The sequence below is a fragment of the Crocodylus siamensis genome, chromosome 2, assembly GCF_052110815.1.
Source record: "Crocodylus siamensis isolate JL-2025a chromosome 2, ASM5211081v1, whole genome shotgun sequence".
NCBI classification, from domain to species: Eukaryota; Metazoa; Chordata; order Crocodylia; family Crocodylidae; genus Crocodylus; species Crocodylus siamensis.
The window spans coordinates 137,025,897-137,039,569 of NC_143396.1; the positions used below are offsets into that span (position 1 = coordinate 137,025,897).

The 13,673-nt window shown below is 47.8% G+C and overlaps 1 protein-coding gene across 2 annotated transcripts in view; it reads right to left on the minus strand.

Annotated features, from left to right (window-relative positions):
• Positions 1-399: 399 nt before the first annotated feature.
• Positions 400-13,673, minus strand: part of MFHAS1 (multifunctional ROCO family signaling regulator 1) — a 76,047-nt gene continuing 62,773 nt past the window's right edge. Inside the window, exons 3-4 of one of the 2 annotated variants that reach the window (XM_090036896.1) lie at positions 13,356-13,536; positions 400-3,487 (exon numbers count right to left, since the gene is read on the minus strand). The gene's annotated coding sequence lies outside the window, so the exon portion shown is untranslated. Of the gene's footprint in view, positions 3,488-13,095; positions 13,537-13,673 lie in introns of both variants that reach the window. The other variant, XM_090036895.1, reaches the window with a different exon arrangement.

The following is a 13,673-nucleotide window of genomic DNA, read 5'->3' on the forward strand; positions in this document are numbered from 1 at the left end:
AGCTGCCTCCTCCTTTGGTGCTGAAGTCTCAGACAGTGTCTACTACATCTTCTCCTGCTTTTCTCCCTGTCCTTGCCATTTACTGCAAGTACCATCTGGAGACAGAATTAAAAGATAAGGTCTATATGCTCTCCTGTATTTAGAGATGGGAAGAAGCACTATAAGAACCCCAAAATGTCACTTACGGTGCTGGAGAAAAGGTGTTTACAGCTAGTGGGTTAGCGATCTCTGATTTTTTTTTTACTGGCCTAGAAGAACAGCAAAATAGAAACAGAAGAGCATTTGGTAACAAACCTATAGCCCCCACCATCATACTCTTTCCATAGTCATAAATCAAGAATATAATATTCTCTGGCGCCTCAGAGTCAAAAATAGTTCTGGGGAAAAAAGAAAAAAGGCAGCTGCTGAAGTGACCTCAATGAATCAGCAGACACTGCTTGTTTCAAGTTTAAGATCACTTTTATTTTCAGTCTTTTTTTGGCGAGAGAATTTTTAGGTTTCTGCCCAGTAACATAGATTGAATAACTGTAGTTATAGTTCACATACTGCAGCATAAGAAGTGTGATCAGGAGTGCGCCAACACCCATTTGCTGTCCTTTCAGGAGTATAAAACCTGTGGAAAGGTCTATATTGGGCAAGGGATTCTTTTTAGTAGGGAATATTTATTTTGGCAAGGTTTTTTTGTTTTGTTTTTTTTACACAGAACCTGGAAGTGGATTTTATACCACAGGCGACATAAATGTACAATGTGAGAGCTTCCCAGGGCAGTATCTGGCCTTGTGCAGGGGAGGTGGGGATTACTTGCTTGGAGTATCCTTGTGCTTATTGAAGTAAGACATCTTCCTTTTCCTGAAGAGCCTATAACCCAGTTCTTCCAACACTGCCCCAGCAGGATTGAGCCTGGTGTCTTAGCTGAACTTTGTGTGTTTGCCAGTCAAGCTCCCCAGCATGATGAGACAAAAAGGAGCTTGCTACATGGAAGGGGGAGGACACTGCTGCACAAGCAAAGGAAGGTTTCCAACAATGCCCACTTAGAACATGTTCAAACATTTCCTGTGACCCATTCAACATATCATCATCTATCACAATGTGATAAGAGGCTACTGCTCTGACAATTTTAAACAGCACAAAAAGGGGGAGGGGAGGGGAGGGAAGAAAGGGGCAAGTTTATCCCTAATGTAAGTGCCTTTGGATCCCAAGGGTCACAGCAGGAGCCATCTCAGCTCAAGTTGTCATAACAAAAATGCATTTTAATGTTTACCATTGCCAAGAAACCTGATGATGAAAACAATTTGGGAAACTATCTCCTTCAATTCAGACCCCTGCTGCCTAAGCTCTGGGCTGCTTTCAAAGATGGCAATACAGACAGGCTTGCTTAATCCCAATGCATTTTGAGCCTATACTTAGGTTTAAAACAGAATTTCAAAACTTGATAGGGAGAGGGGGGCGGGAAGGGGGGGAGCAAGGGACAGAAGAGAGAAGTCATGTTGAAAAACCAATCAGCAGACCCAGCTCTGGGGTTATATTAAGCAGCCATCAGACATATGGAGCTATAGAGCCAAATTCACCTCTGGTGAAACTCTACTGACATTAATGCAGTGACACCAGGGCCCTCTGAAACCAATACTGCCGTAGTGCTTTAGGAATTCTCCATATCAGCCGCCAGAGTAGAATGTCTCCTAGGAACAAGTGCACACTAAAGCTTTCTGTGCACCAAAGCAGCCTTGGGATTCAGTGAGTTTGTTCACCGTGCAGGACATTTAATGGAATATGTGCTGACACACACACCTCTCACCTTTCTACCCTCTCACGGATGAGGTATGTGAAGCTCTGCACATTTTCCATCAATAGACACAAGCGAAGTAGGAAGTGGTATGGCTACTGTCACTTGACTGGACTACCTTCTCTTCAGTCATAGTGCCCTGCTTTTACATACAATTCAAGGTGTAGCAACCTTTTGCCACTAAGGGCTACTGCTTGCAACCTAGTCCCTGCCATGGGCTGCACTGCTGCAGCCCCCTGTTGATCAACAGATGCCACAAAGGGAATAGATAGAAAAAGGCAGGAACCAATGCCCTGGGGACACCTCCTCTGCTGCTTCGTCTGGAGCGTGCTGCTGATTCCCTGAGCTGCTGTGGGCCAGATCCAGTCTCTTCACAGGCCAGGCCCAGCCCAAGGGCCATAGGTTTCTGACCCCTGCCGTATACTTTTAAGCCTTTCTGACCTGTGTTTTGCAAAGACACAGATCAGCCAATGACCAAAGAAACCAGAACTTGATTAGTGAACACAATGGTGTGCTCTCTGGTTGCCAGCATGTCTACTGCTGGGAGCTGAATTCACCATTAATGTTAATTCTTGGAGCAGGTCATTCTTGGGGACAACCAGCAGTCTCCATCCTCTTAATAACACACTCACAACAAACTGCTGGAGCTCCTGCACACCTGGCAGCTCTCAAGCTATAGGGCAAGTTACTGCTGGATGGTGGCAGTTCATTATCTCTCCTGGAAGGCAGACAGAAAGCAAGATGCCTCTCCAACACCTCAACCAGTGACTCTGAGCCATCGCTGTTCCTTGGCCTGCCATAGATTGTTCTGACTGAGCCATCTAGCTCATCATGCTCCCTGTCACTCTGCTCAATGCCTCAGCACCACACGGAAGCGAGATCATCCCCACAAAAGCATCCTGCCTCCAGTTAGCTCTGGGTGGCAGGAGCTTCCTCACACTGGGTTTTTATTTTGGTTTTCTTGGGAGTTAGAAACAAGCAATGGATTCTGACAGGTGCCCAAATCCTTGCTTCCTGTACAACTCCCCAGAGATGAGGACTCTCCAGAAGCAACTACTCTTGCAGGCTGGTGAACAAGGTCTGCCCAGAGCATAGCAAACTGGAGCCTGCTTTGTGAGCCAACACCATGGGTGAGGGATACCAAAATACAGTGATGTATGCTTAAACATACCAACCACAAAACAAGAGCCCACGTTTCTCATGCAGAATATTGCACCAAGTGTTCACTAATGCTAGAAGCTTGAAAACTGCATAGAAAATTAAATGGCTTTGCATATTACAAAAATAAAGATAAAATGCATCTTTAATGCTAGTTACTGAACAGGAGAGAAGGTCAGATGAGTGATCCCTCTTTTGCATTACAGAGAACTGAAACTGGAGTGCTCTAAATACTGCCATCATTATGGTAATTATGGCTTTTATGTGCACAGCAAACAGAATCCCTGAGAAGCCATTCACACCATTTTTCTTTTCTGTAGAGCAGCTCTTTCCTGCAGGATGATCATGGTTCTGAGTCCAGGTGGTAAAACATTTGCTCTGTTCCTCAATAGGCCAAGGCTTTTATCTCTTGAAAATAACTCAATGCATTCTCCTCTGTGCAGCCATAGAGCCCCCCTAGTTACTTGGTCCTCCCAGTGGGAAAGATTCCAGTTGTGTGTTTTCTTTGCTCCATATGACATCACAGCAACAAGTCACTGGTTCTCCCTATGGGGAAAACAGAGACATATAAAAGGTAGTTCAGAGATCAGGGGGCTGTTTCCAAGTACAGGAAATGATAGAAGATCCTGGAAAGAAATCCCTCCTGTTTATACAGCCCCAACCTTGGACAGGAGCAAAACTGTTGGCAACATGGTGTTCTAGGGCCCTCCAAAACCCTCTAGAACTCACTGGAAAGTACCAAGAGCTGGAGAACCTGCAGATGATAGAAGTGGCCTTGCCATTATGCCCCTTTGGACAACTGTGATCATCTTCTCTAGTCTCCCCACTCTCACCCCCTTCACCATTTGCAAGCAATTGCTTATGGGTTTTGAGATAGTAACAAGATCACAAACATAAACTTACATTAGTGCGCCAAAGGGGATTTAAACCCATATACCCCAAGATGACAAGTTAGTGAATTAAACCACCTTGCCAGAGCTTTACCTCCCACCCTGCCCCCAATATTCTATTTTCAGAGCAGCCAATTTCTAACTGACCCAGAACTTTATTGGAAGTTTTCCTCTGAAACCAAGAGAGACTTCCCATAAAAAAGGCCTTCCAAACAATCTTACACTCAGATGAGATTTGTTAAATTATACCAAATTCTGCCATCCAGGCTGCTCAAATGATGAAGTAGGAAATCCTGTATCCATATCCATTTTAAAATGTATTTTCAGTTAAAAACATAACTTGTCTTTCTTAAATAAAATGCATCTATACAGGGGTGTCATCACTTCATGTTCCACACAGATTCTGGCTATTATACATGCAGTTACGTAGGACAAGAAGTTAGATTGAAGCAGATCTCCACATAGGAAGAGCCTAGGACTTGGGGAGTTTCTACAGCAGTGATTCTTAACCAGGATGGTATGGCATCATTAGGTGCCTGGAGATCCTTTCAAGGGTGCCCTGGGGTGCTATGCAAATGTTAATACTATTAGGGGTACAAACAAAATTCATAAAATAACCCCAAAGATTTCAGAGAGGAATGCCTAGTGTCCAAAACATTCTGACCTGCTGTGATCTTCCTGAGTTCTCTGCAACAGAAAAACTGCTCTATTATTTTTCTGTAGATAAAAAAATGGGTGAAGACTAAGAATTAACATTTTCCAAGGGGTACCTTGAGTCTAAAAAGGTTGAGAACCACTGCTTTACAGCAGAGATGCACCACAACTGATGATTCGGTATTCATCTGATGTGGCCCTGTGATGCGTGGTAGGCCTGTGCAGAGTGGCAAGTATTTGCTTCGGATTCAGCTGAATCAGATCCAAAGATTTGATGCTGCTCCAGAGATTCAGCCATAAACTAAACAGGCAGCAGTCCTCACCGCTCGCCTGCCTGCTGCACCTGCATCAGCACTGGGAATGGAAGCTCTACCCTACTGCCACTTGCCAGCAGGCACGAGAGGTGCAGGGGGCAGGCGCTACCACCACTTGCCCACCCAGTGCAGGGGAAAATGGGATGCAGGCGTAGCACCGCTGGGAGCAGGGGCTATACCCTGCTGCTACTTGCCCCCTTCTGCCCGGAGCAAGCCGAGCTCTTGCATCCCACTGCCCCCCACCCCACTCCTTGAGTCCTGCGCCCCCTGCCCTGGCTGGGCAGCTTGTCCCAGACCCTGCCCCAATGCCCTCTTCCCCACTCTGCCCACCGCAACAGACTTACCAGCTGGAGGCAGCTGTGTCCTGTCCAGCATGGTGAGGACTGCTGCCCGTTTAGTCTATAGCCAAATCTCCAAATTGGCCGAATCTTTTCCAAATCAATTCAGAGGCTTCCAATTCAATTCAGAGCTCTTAACTGGTCTCCCAATTTGATTTGGATTCAGAGATTCGGTTATTGAATCGGGCTGAATCTCCTCCATATTGAATCAGCTACTGAAGCTTCGCACAGCCCTAATGCTCTGGGTACAGGAAGTGCAGATAAACACTATGCTCATCTGGAAAGGAGGGTCTGAATCCCTGCTTTAATGTGTGCTGTCGGGTCATGCAACATTTATATCACTTTTAGCCAGAAGGCACTCTCGTAGCTCAGCGCACAGAGACTTCCATCAGACCAGGGTCCCGTTGCAGCACTTCTGTCCCCTCTCTGCCAGCCAAGGGCTCCGGAACTTCCAACGTATTTGAGACCGTTCACTGCAAAGACCTGGTCAAGCAGCCAACCTATGACCTACAGATCGCTAATGGCAAAAATGGTATGAAAATGACTGAGTAGAGCTTTTTCACAGCTTTTGGCAAACAGCTGTATGGTAGGCCCAGCACTTTTAACGTACATACCAGATGCAGTATCTTTACTAGACACACACACATTATTCTTGTCATCACAGCAACTATGACACCTGAAAATGTTGACACTTCCCTTCAAGCAAGATAAACAGCATCTGAGAAAACAGAGCCTGTTTCAAATAAAGACAGCTTAAAATATTATGAAGCCACATATCCAGCTAATAGTCACATACTTCAGATTTGTAAATCATGTTCTACAGACAGTGACATGGACAGAGGTCAGCGTTTGATGTTTGTAGAGTGCCTGCTACTACTACTACCACCACCACCACAGCCTCTGGGGCTACCTTACACAGTACAGAAAGGACCAAAGGCATTTTGATGGCAGGACTGCACAGGGAATCAACCCTTAGGGACATTTACAGAACCAGGAATTAGGGACTTTAGGATACCAAGTCAAGCATGCAACTAGAGAGGGAGAATAAGCATCCAAGACAGGCTCAGATTCTTACTTTTCTAGTTACACACACACAAACTCAATTCTCTTCCCCTCTTAAAGCTGTCAACTCTCCTCATCCCTGGGCACCAGCAATGCTGAGCAGTGAGCTCTCCCACCCAAAAACCATGTGCCCATGGGGCACACCAACTCCCTGACCAAGGTTGAAAAGTTGGGCCAGTCTCTTCTTCCCTAAGGAGCATCACAAGCATCACTCCATTCCTGATCCCCAAATGCAGCTCACAGTCTCAACAGGTCCCTACTGTTTTCCTTGGTACCCAGTCTTCTCACAGTTCACCTCTCACAAGCAATTCTTTGGTGTTTTATGGACCCTAAAATGGTCCAGAATGAGATAAAACAAAGCAGCAGCATTAGTGCATGGGAAAAGAAATGTCATCTTTTAAGATAACACACCCAAGCTCCTTATCGGGAGCAGGAAACTGAGAGGAACACCTCTTTGCCTCAGCTCAAAAAGCCCCAGGAAGCATCTACAATAACCAACAGCATAACTTTAAGGAGCAGTTCCTTAGGTCTCTACCAGGGAAAGAACAAGGCCCTGGTCCCAGACATGCTGAAGACAGGAGGGAGGTTGTGGGGGGCTGAGGGCAGGGGCAGAGAATGATGCTAAGCTCTACTGAAGTGTTCCTTGGACCTGAGCCTTGCTGATGATGATGTGGGATTTACAGCAGAGCTCTGTGGGGATGCTGCTGTCTGTGCACACCCAGCCAGACAGTTACTCTCCTTGGGTCAGGCAGGAAGAAGGACATTTTCTCTAGGAAGTGCACAGTACAAGTTGCCCTGTCACTGGAGAGGGGCTGCTTGAGGATCTGAACCCTTGTTAGGCACTAAAGAAGCTAGTGATTTCTTTGCCTCTGTCTTCCTAAGTAGGGACCAGTTCAGCCACCTCCCTGCTGGGCCCCCCTCGGGCCCCGAGAGAGACACGCCTGGGCCAAGGGTTAGCGAGGAGTTAGTTAGGGTACTTCTGGAGAGGCTGGACGTGTTCAGGTCTGCTGGTCCGGACGATCTTCACCCTAGGGTTCTACAGGAACTGGCTGAGGTCATTGCGGGACCCCTGGCACGGCTCTATGAGCACTCGTGGTGCTCTGGCGAGGTGCCGGAGGACTGGAAGAGGGCCAATGTGGTCCCTATCTTCAAAAAGGGAAAAAAAGAGGACCCGGGAAATTACAGGCCAGTTAGTCTGACCTCAATCCCGGGTAAGCTCTTTGAAAAAATTATCCTGGCACACATCCAGGAGGGCCTTGCGGGGGAATGCATGCTCAGGGGCAACCAACATGGGTTTATCAGTGGCAGGTCTTGTCAGACCAACCTGGTGGCCTTTTACGATCAGGTCACCAAATCATTAGACGCAGGGGTTCCTGTGGATGTAGTCTTTTTGGACTTCCGGAAGGCTTTCGACACTGTCTCTCACCCTGTCCTCATCAAAAAGCTGGGAGACTGTGGTGTCGATGCCCACACGGTCAAATGGGTCGCCAACTGGTTGGAGGGCTGCACCCAGAGGGTGGTAGTGGATGGGTTCTTCTCGACCTGGAAGGACGTGGGCAGTGGGGTTCCGCAGGGCTCGGTCCTCGGGCCTGCACTGTTCAACATCTTCATCAGTGACTTGGATGAGGGGGTAGAAAGCACCCTGTTCAAGTTTGCTGATGACACTAAGATGTGGGGGGATGTGGGTGCACTAGAAGGGTGCAATAGGCTACAAACTGACCTTGACAGGTTGCAACGGTGGGCGGATGAGAATAGGATGGGGTTTAACACTGATAAGTGCAAGGTGTTGCACATGGGGAGGAAGAACCGGCACCACACTTACAGGTTGGGGAACTCCCCTCTTGCCAGCACGGAGACGGAAAAGGATCTTGGAGTCGTCATTGACTCCACGATGAACATGGGCCGGCAGTGTGGGGAGGCAGTCAAGAAGGCCAATCGTACCCTGTCATGCATCCACAGATGCATCTCGAGCAGGTCCAGGGAGGTGATCCTCCCCCTCTATGCGGCACTGGTCAGGCCGCAGCTGGAGTACTGCGTCCAGTTCTGGGCGCCACACTTCAAGAGGGACGTGGACAATATGGAAAGAGTTCAGAGGAGGGCCACTCGTATGATCAGGGGTCAGCAGGGCAGGCCTTATGAGGATAGGCTACGGGACCTGAACCTGTTTAGCCTCCACAAGAGAAGGTTAAGGGGGGACCTTGTGGCCTGCTACAAACTGGTCAGGGGGGATCAGCAGGTATTGGGGGAGTCCCTGTTCCCCCGTGCGCTGCCAGGAGTGACCAGGAATAACGGTCACAAACTGGCGGAGGGTAAGTTTAGATTAGATATTAGGAGGCGCTACTTCACAGTCAGGGCGGCTAGGGCCTGGAACCAGCTTCCAGGGGAAGTGGTGCAGGCTCCTAGCCTGGGGATTTTTAAAAGGAAGTTAGATGAGCACCTTGCCGGGGTCATCTGACCCCGGTGCTCTTTCCTGCTAAGGCAGGGGGTCGGACTAGATGATCTACCTAGGTCCCTTCCGACTCTAGCTACTATGAAACTATGAAACTATGAAATCTATCCAAGTGCCTCCTCGTGCTCCAGTGCAGAAGGGCACAGACCTCTAGCATGTGCACAATTCTAGCCTCACTTGCTGCACAATTCATGCTACTAACTCCACCTCCACAACTCCCCTTCCCCTATCCACCCATCTTCCTCCAGGGGCCACCTCCAGGTGGTAAGTCAACACCTATTCCCCCTCCCCCTAAAGCTGTGGGAAAAGGAGCCTTAGTCCCAGTCCACCATCAGCCCAAGGGGTGTCCCTGTGTTGTGTGGGCTCTGGGAGGCACTGGATAAATGTGGAGATCCCACTCAACACTTCTGAATGCTGGAAAGGAAAAAGTGCACTCTTACCCTGTGTCACTCTCAGGATCCTAGCTGCTAACTGCACAGATAAGGGGGTCCATGTCACTGCCTCTACTGCACTGGGGGCCTTACTGCTATTACAGTTTTGCTGAGTGACAGCATCACAGTTGCCCCTATTCTTAGTGATATGACTACCACCTGCAGTCTGAAAAGGCTACAGCTGTACCAGACCCAAATGCATGTAGCCTCAGGCAGTCAGGTCTTCAATCTTCCACATTGCATTAAGTCTTAAGTCCAGAAGATCCATGCAGGTCACATCTGCTTTGTGAGCAGGGATGAGACTGAACATTCAGATCCCAATTGTCTCTTACTTCCATAAGAGGCAGCCTTTCACATGGCTCAAGCAACTACACAAAAGAAAAGGCAGTGCAGGGAGACTGTGGCCAGTCCCTTTCACAGCAGCAACATGGCGGCACAGTTCACCGATCCAAAGTGAACCCTAGGACAGCACCTTCATCTTCCAGCAAGCCCAATGCTTGTCTTCCTCACCCTGGCACCAAGAAAGCTAGCTCCTGGATGTGGCTGGTGACTAAAAGGCTGCTTTCAGCAAGCATGAGAGGAGGTGCTGCAGCTGTATGGTGAAAGCAGGTCTGCCTCCAGCCATAAGAAGATGTTTGACAGGATCCCCTCCCAGAAAAACAGGCACAAGGGCTTTTTAAGAGCACGTAGTTTCATTCTATAACAACAGTGGTTTCTTCTGCTCCCAAAAGGCTCCCAGTGAAGTAAGTCTAAGTGCTCAGTAAGTGTTCAGCTGACCCCTGAGCCTGCCAGACTCGAGCATGGAAGGCCCATCCAGCCCTCTGCACTGCTAAAGGAGGTGACAGCAGCTGTTAGTCTCCTAGCAGCACAGGGAAAAAACTTATTCACAGAAAAGTGGATGACACGGGATTAAACAGGCAAGCATGAGGACAGATATAGCATTTTAAGAAGGGGGTGGGTGCAATAAATGGGACCAGCACTGCAATGGTCTGGGCAAACGCTCCAGCTCCCAATGCCATCCCCACCTTGATCCACGCCATGGCCACATCCAACACGAGCTACTCCATCAAGCACTGCAAGGTGCTCAGGCTGGAGATAGAAGATATGCCAGTGGCTCCAGTTCCCCACAGCCCCAGACATCAGGGACCCCTGAGGAGTGTAGGCAAGAGGAACTGAGCTCAAACTATGGAGGAGATTGGGGCAAAACATGGCCAGAGCTCTTGGGCGGTGGGGGACGTTTTGGTTTGGTTCTTTTTTTGTGTGGGTGGGAAATACAGGGAGCAGGGGCAGGAAGTGGCAGGGCAACCCCTGCCCTAGGACCAAGGGGTGTTTCACCCTGCCGGCCCAGTGCCCAGCACCCAGCACCATGTCCTCTTGGACTCGCAAACTGTCCCCAGCAGCAGGAACCCTCCAAACTGGCTGGCGTTGATGTGGGCAGGCAATGAACTAGCCAGAAGAAAACCCAGCTCACCCTCCCAGAGTTCTGTGCACTCTCCAAAGGTCAAGCAGAACAAGTGCTCGTGTCTGCCACTGAGATCAGGAGACAAGTGCCTCGCTGCCCATGGGGACCTGGTCGACCACTGTGCTTGCAGCTGCCTCTCTTAGCACACCTACATTCTAAGAGGTAGTAAGGGACTGGTTTGCTGAAGGGTGGAAGACCTAATCCAGGACCTAAATGAATCTGTCTGCTATGACTGTACCGTCTACTGCAGCTGTCCCAGCAACAGTCTTACAAAGTAACTCCTACTCAGAACCTGCTTGTTCCATTTCCACAGTAACTCTGTGCCTCCTCCCCTCCCAGGAGGAAAGAGAAGCTTGGGGTGAAAGAACGGAAGTTACCCAGGATGTTACAGGCCTGCTCAGAGAGGATGGGAACCTGACAGGCCAGCATGTCCATCCCTGTTGCCTTTGCCAAAGAGTCCCATCAGCTGCTTCTGGACAATGCCAGCTCTTCTCTCCCAGTGGCATTTGAGGAAATGAGGGCTCCTTCCCTAAGAACAGGACAGCGAGCATCTCTGAAGAGGGAGGGGCAGCTAGCAGCTGCCCTGCACTGAGGCTAGGGCAGAGCAACACCAGCAATGCTACATGTATGTGCACACGTGGAGAGGCAGGTGGCTGGGGAAAGGAGGAGGATGGATTCTATTCTCAAACACTACTGCCAATATTACTCAAGGGCAGGCGATGAGGTAACTAAGGCTGGTTTCAAACCATGCAAATGCTATGCTCCTCATGCACAGCCTTTGTAGGACTGGCCAGGAAACAGAATTGCCATCCTGAGAAAATTTGAGTTTTTTCAATAAATTCATATGTTGAATCAAAATGAAAACATCAAACAAATATTCAGATTTTCAGGCAACCGGTATTCCAATGCATTTCACCCTGGAAACACAGAAACACCCACTCAGCAGGGCTTTCTCAATACCTCCAAACTAAAATGTCTCCCAAATTGACTTCTCCCAGCAGAGCTAGGTCATCAGCTTATTTGTCAGGCATTTATCTTGCTTAGTCCCCTTGTGGACAGCCAGGAGACTGGGAGGGTTAGCAGGAAACCAGGTTTCCCACTAAAGTTTCAACAAATTTGGTACAGTCCTACAAGACATTTTGATTCTATACAATCTGCCTTTTCCAATGAAAAATCTTCTGACAAAAGTTTTCAGCTGCTCAAGGAGTCTGCCAGTACCAGTAACTAGTGAGATCTTTTATCAGTAGAACAAGTAGTAAGGAGAGGAGTAGTGACAGATTCCCAACCACATTCACCATGAAATCCCTGCTAAGCAGGAAGGATTGGAATGACATCACATCCGTAGCACAACAGTAAATTCAGGAGAACAGGAGTGAACAACACTGATTGGGATTTAAAAAAAAAATAAAAATCAAGGTTTGATGACCCTCTAAATTTATTATAAGTGCCACAGAAGATAGAGCATGCATTTGTGAGAGAGCAGGTGTGCACACTGCAGAGTTAAGGCACTTCCAGGTTACCAGGTGGTTACTGTTTATTTGCTCCTGGGGTGAAAACAGATATCACATTTGCGCCACCATAAACATTTTTATGGCACACAAATGGTGAGCAAATAGATGTCACTATCTTTTGTCATGCCACATCAAAGGAAAATCAGTGACATGAAAAAAGGCGGTAACAGACTTTACTGCTTTATTGCAACGGACATCAGCCTGGGCTGCTTGCACTCTACAACCACATCAGGCAGGTGCCTTGGAGGGAGGTGGAGGGGGGACCTCAAGACCCAGGAGCACTTGCCTGGCACTCCCTGCTTACAGGGGAGGCATCCTGGAGATCTCCATTCAGCCAGTTTCCCTGTATGATTGCAGGAGTGAGTCTGGCTGAGTGGAGAACCCCAACTTCCCCATCCCCACTCATCCAGACTCGCTTTCCTCATTCAGCCAAAATCACCTGCACAGATTATATTGCTTTTTGTCCCGCATCTTCAAGGGTGGGAAAAGGGGCAACATGTGTTTCATACAATGAAGCACATCAGCTGTACCCATTAGACAAAACACACATTCCATGACACATTGCAGCACAGCTAATACACTTCAAATCGGCGACATCTCCTTCTAACCCTAGTGTCAGACTGCTACAAGTCACAAGGATTTTTTGTGCATTCAATATAATCTAGAATGTGCCTGGCAAGATCCTGCCTGTTCTTTTATTCCATCTTAACCTCTGATATACAAAATCCAGTATAAAAGTGGGTTCAGTTCATGTACACTTGTAACCTCGTGGTCCAAAAGGCTTCTCTCTACCTCTAGGCTCAGTAACTTGAGGCCCTACCATTGGATAAGTGAATTCAGACCACATAAAATGCTTTCCTCTATTAACAAGCTTCATCACTTATCCTTCCACCAAGTTGCTCAAGAAGCCTTTGCATAATGCACTGATGAGAGTCATTACTAGGTATTTTGCTTCACTGCTCTGATTTTAAAACAATATGACTATTTATAGTCACATAAGAAAATCTCACAAAGCAACTTGACTGGCAACCTCAAACACTCACATGTGCAGGAACAATTCCAGGGAACCCCAACAGCAGCTCATCTCAAAAGACTTTCCTTCAGGCATGCCTGAAAGAAACAGTACTGAATATTTTTACATTCACCAAGAGGTCCAAATGGCTGCACAACAGGCGATTAGTGGGTCCATGAGTTTCAATCTCAGTGTTTTGTCTCCAGCCATGAATGCTGCTACCTAATAGCCACTTCCCATCCAATCATCCATGACCTTCAGATTGCAGCGTACACTTCAGTTCGAGGATACCTCAGAGGAGACGCAGTTAGCTGTGTGCCCACTTGAAACAGTTCAGAGTTCCAAAGTCTGGTGTTCTTGTCAATGCATGACTCCAAACCCAAGCAGACAGCAGTGCTACAGATTGTCCAGCCACACCATGGTTTCACATTCTGCCTGATATAAAACCTTCAGCACTGGTGCTTCCATTCATCTGGAGGAGAGAAGGACAAAGAAGCAATAACGCAGTAAGAGTCTGTTATGCTGTATAGTGCTCATGATATATAGCTTAATACACATTCCATTTTCTTCCAATAGTCAAAACATGGTAGATACTCAGTCATCTAAATA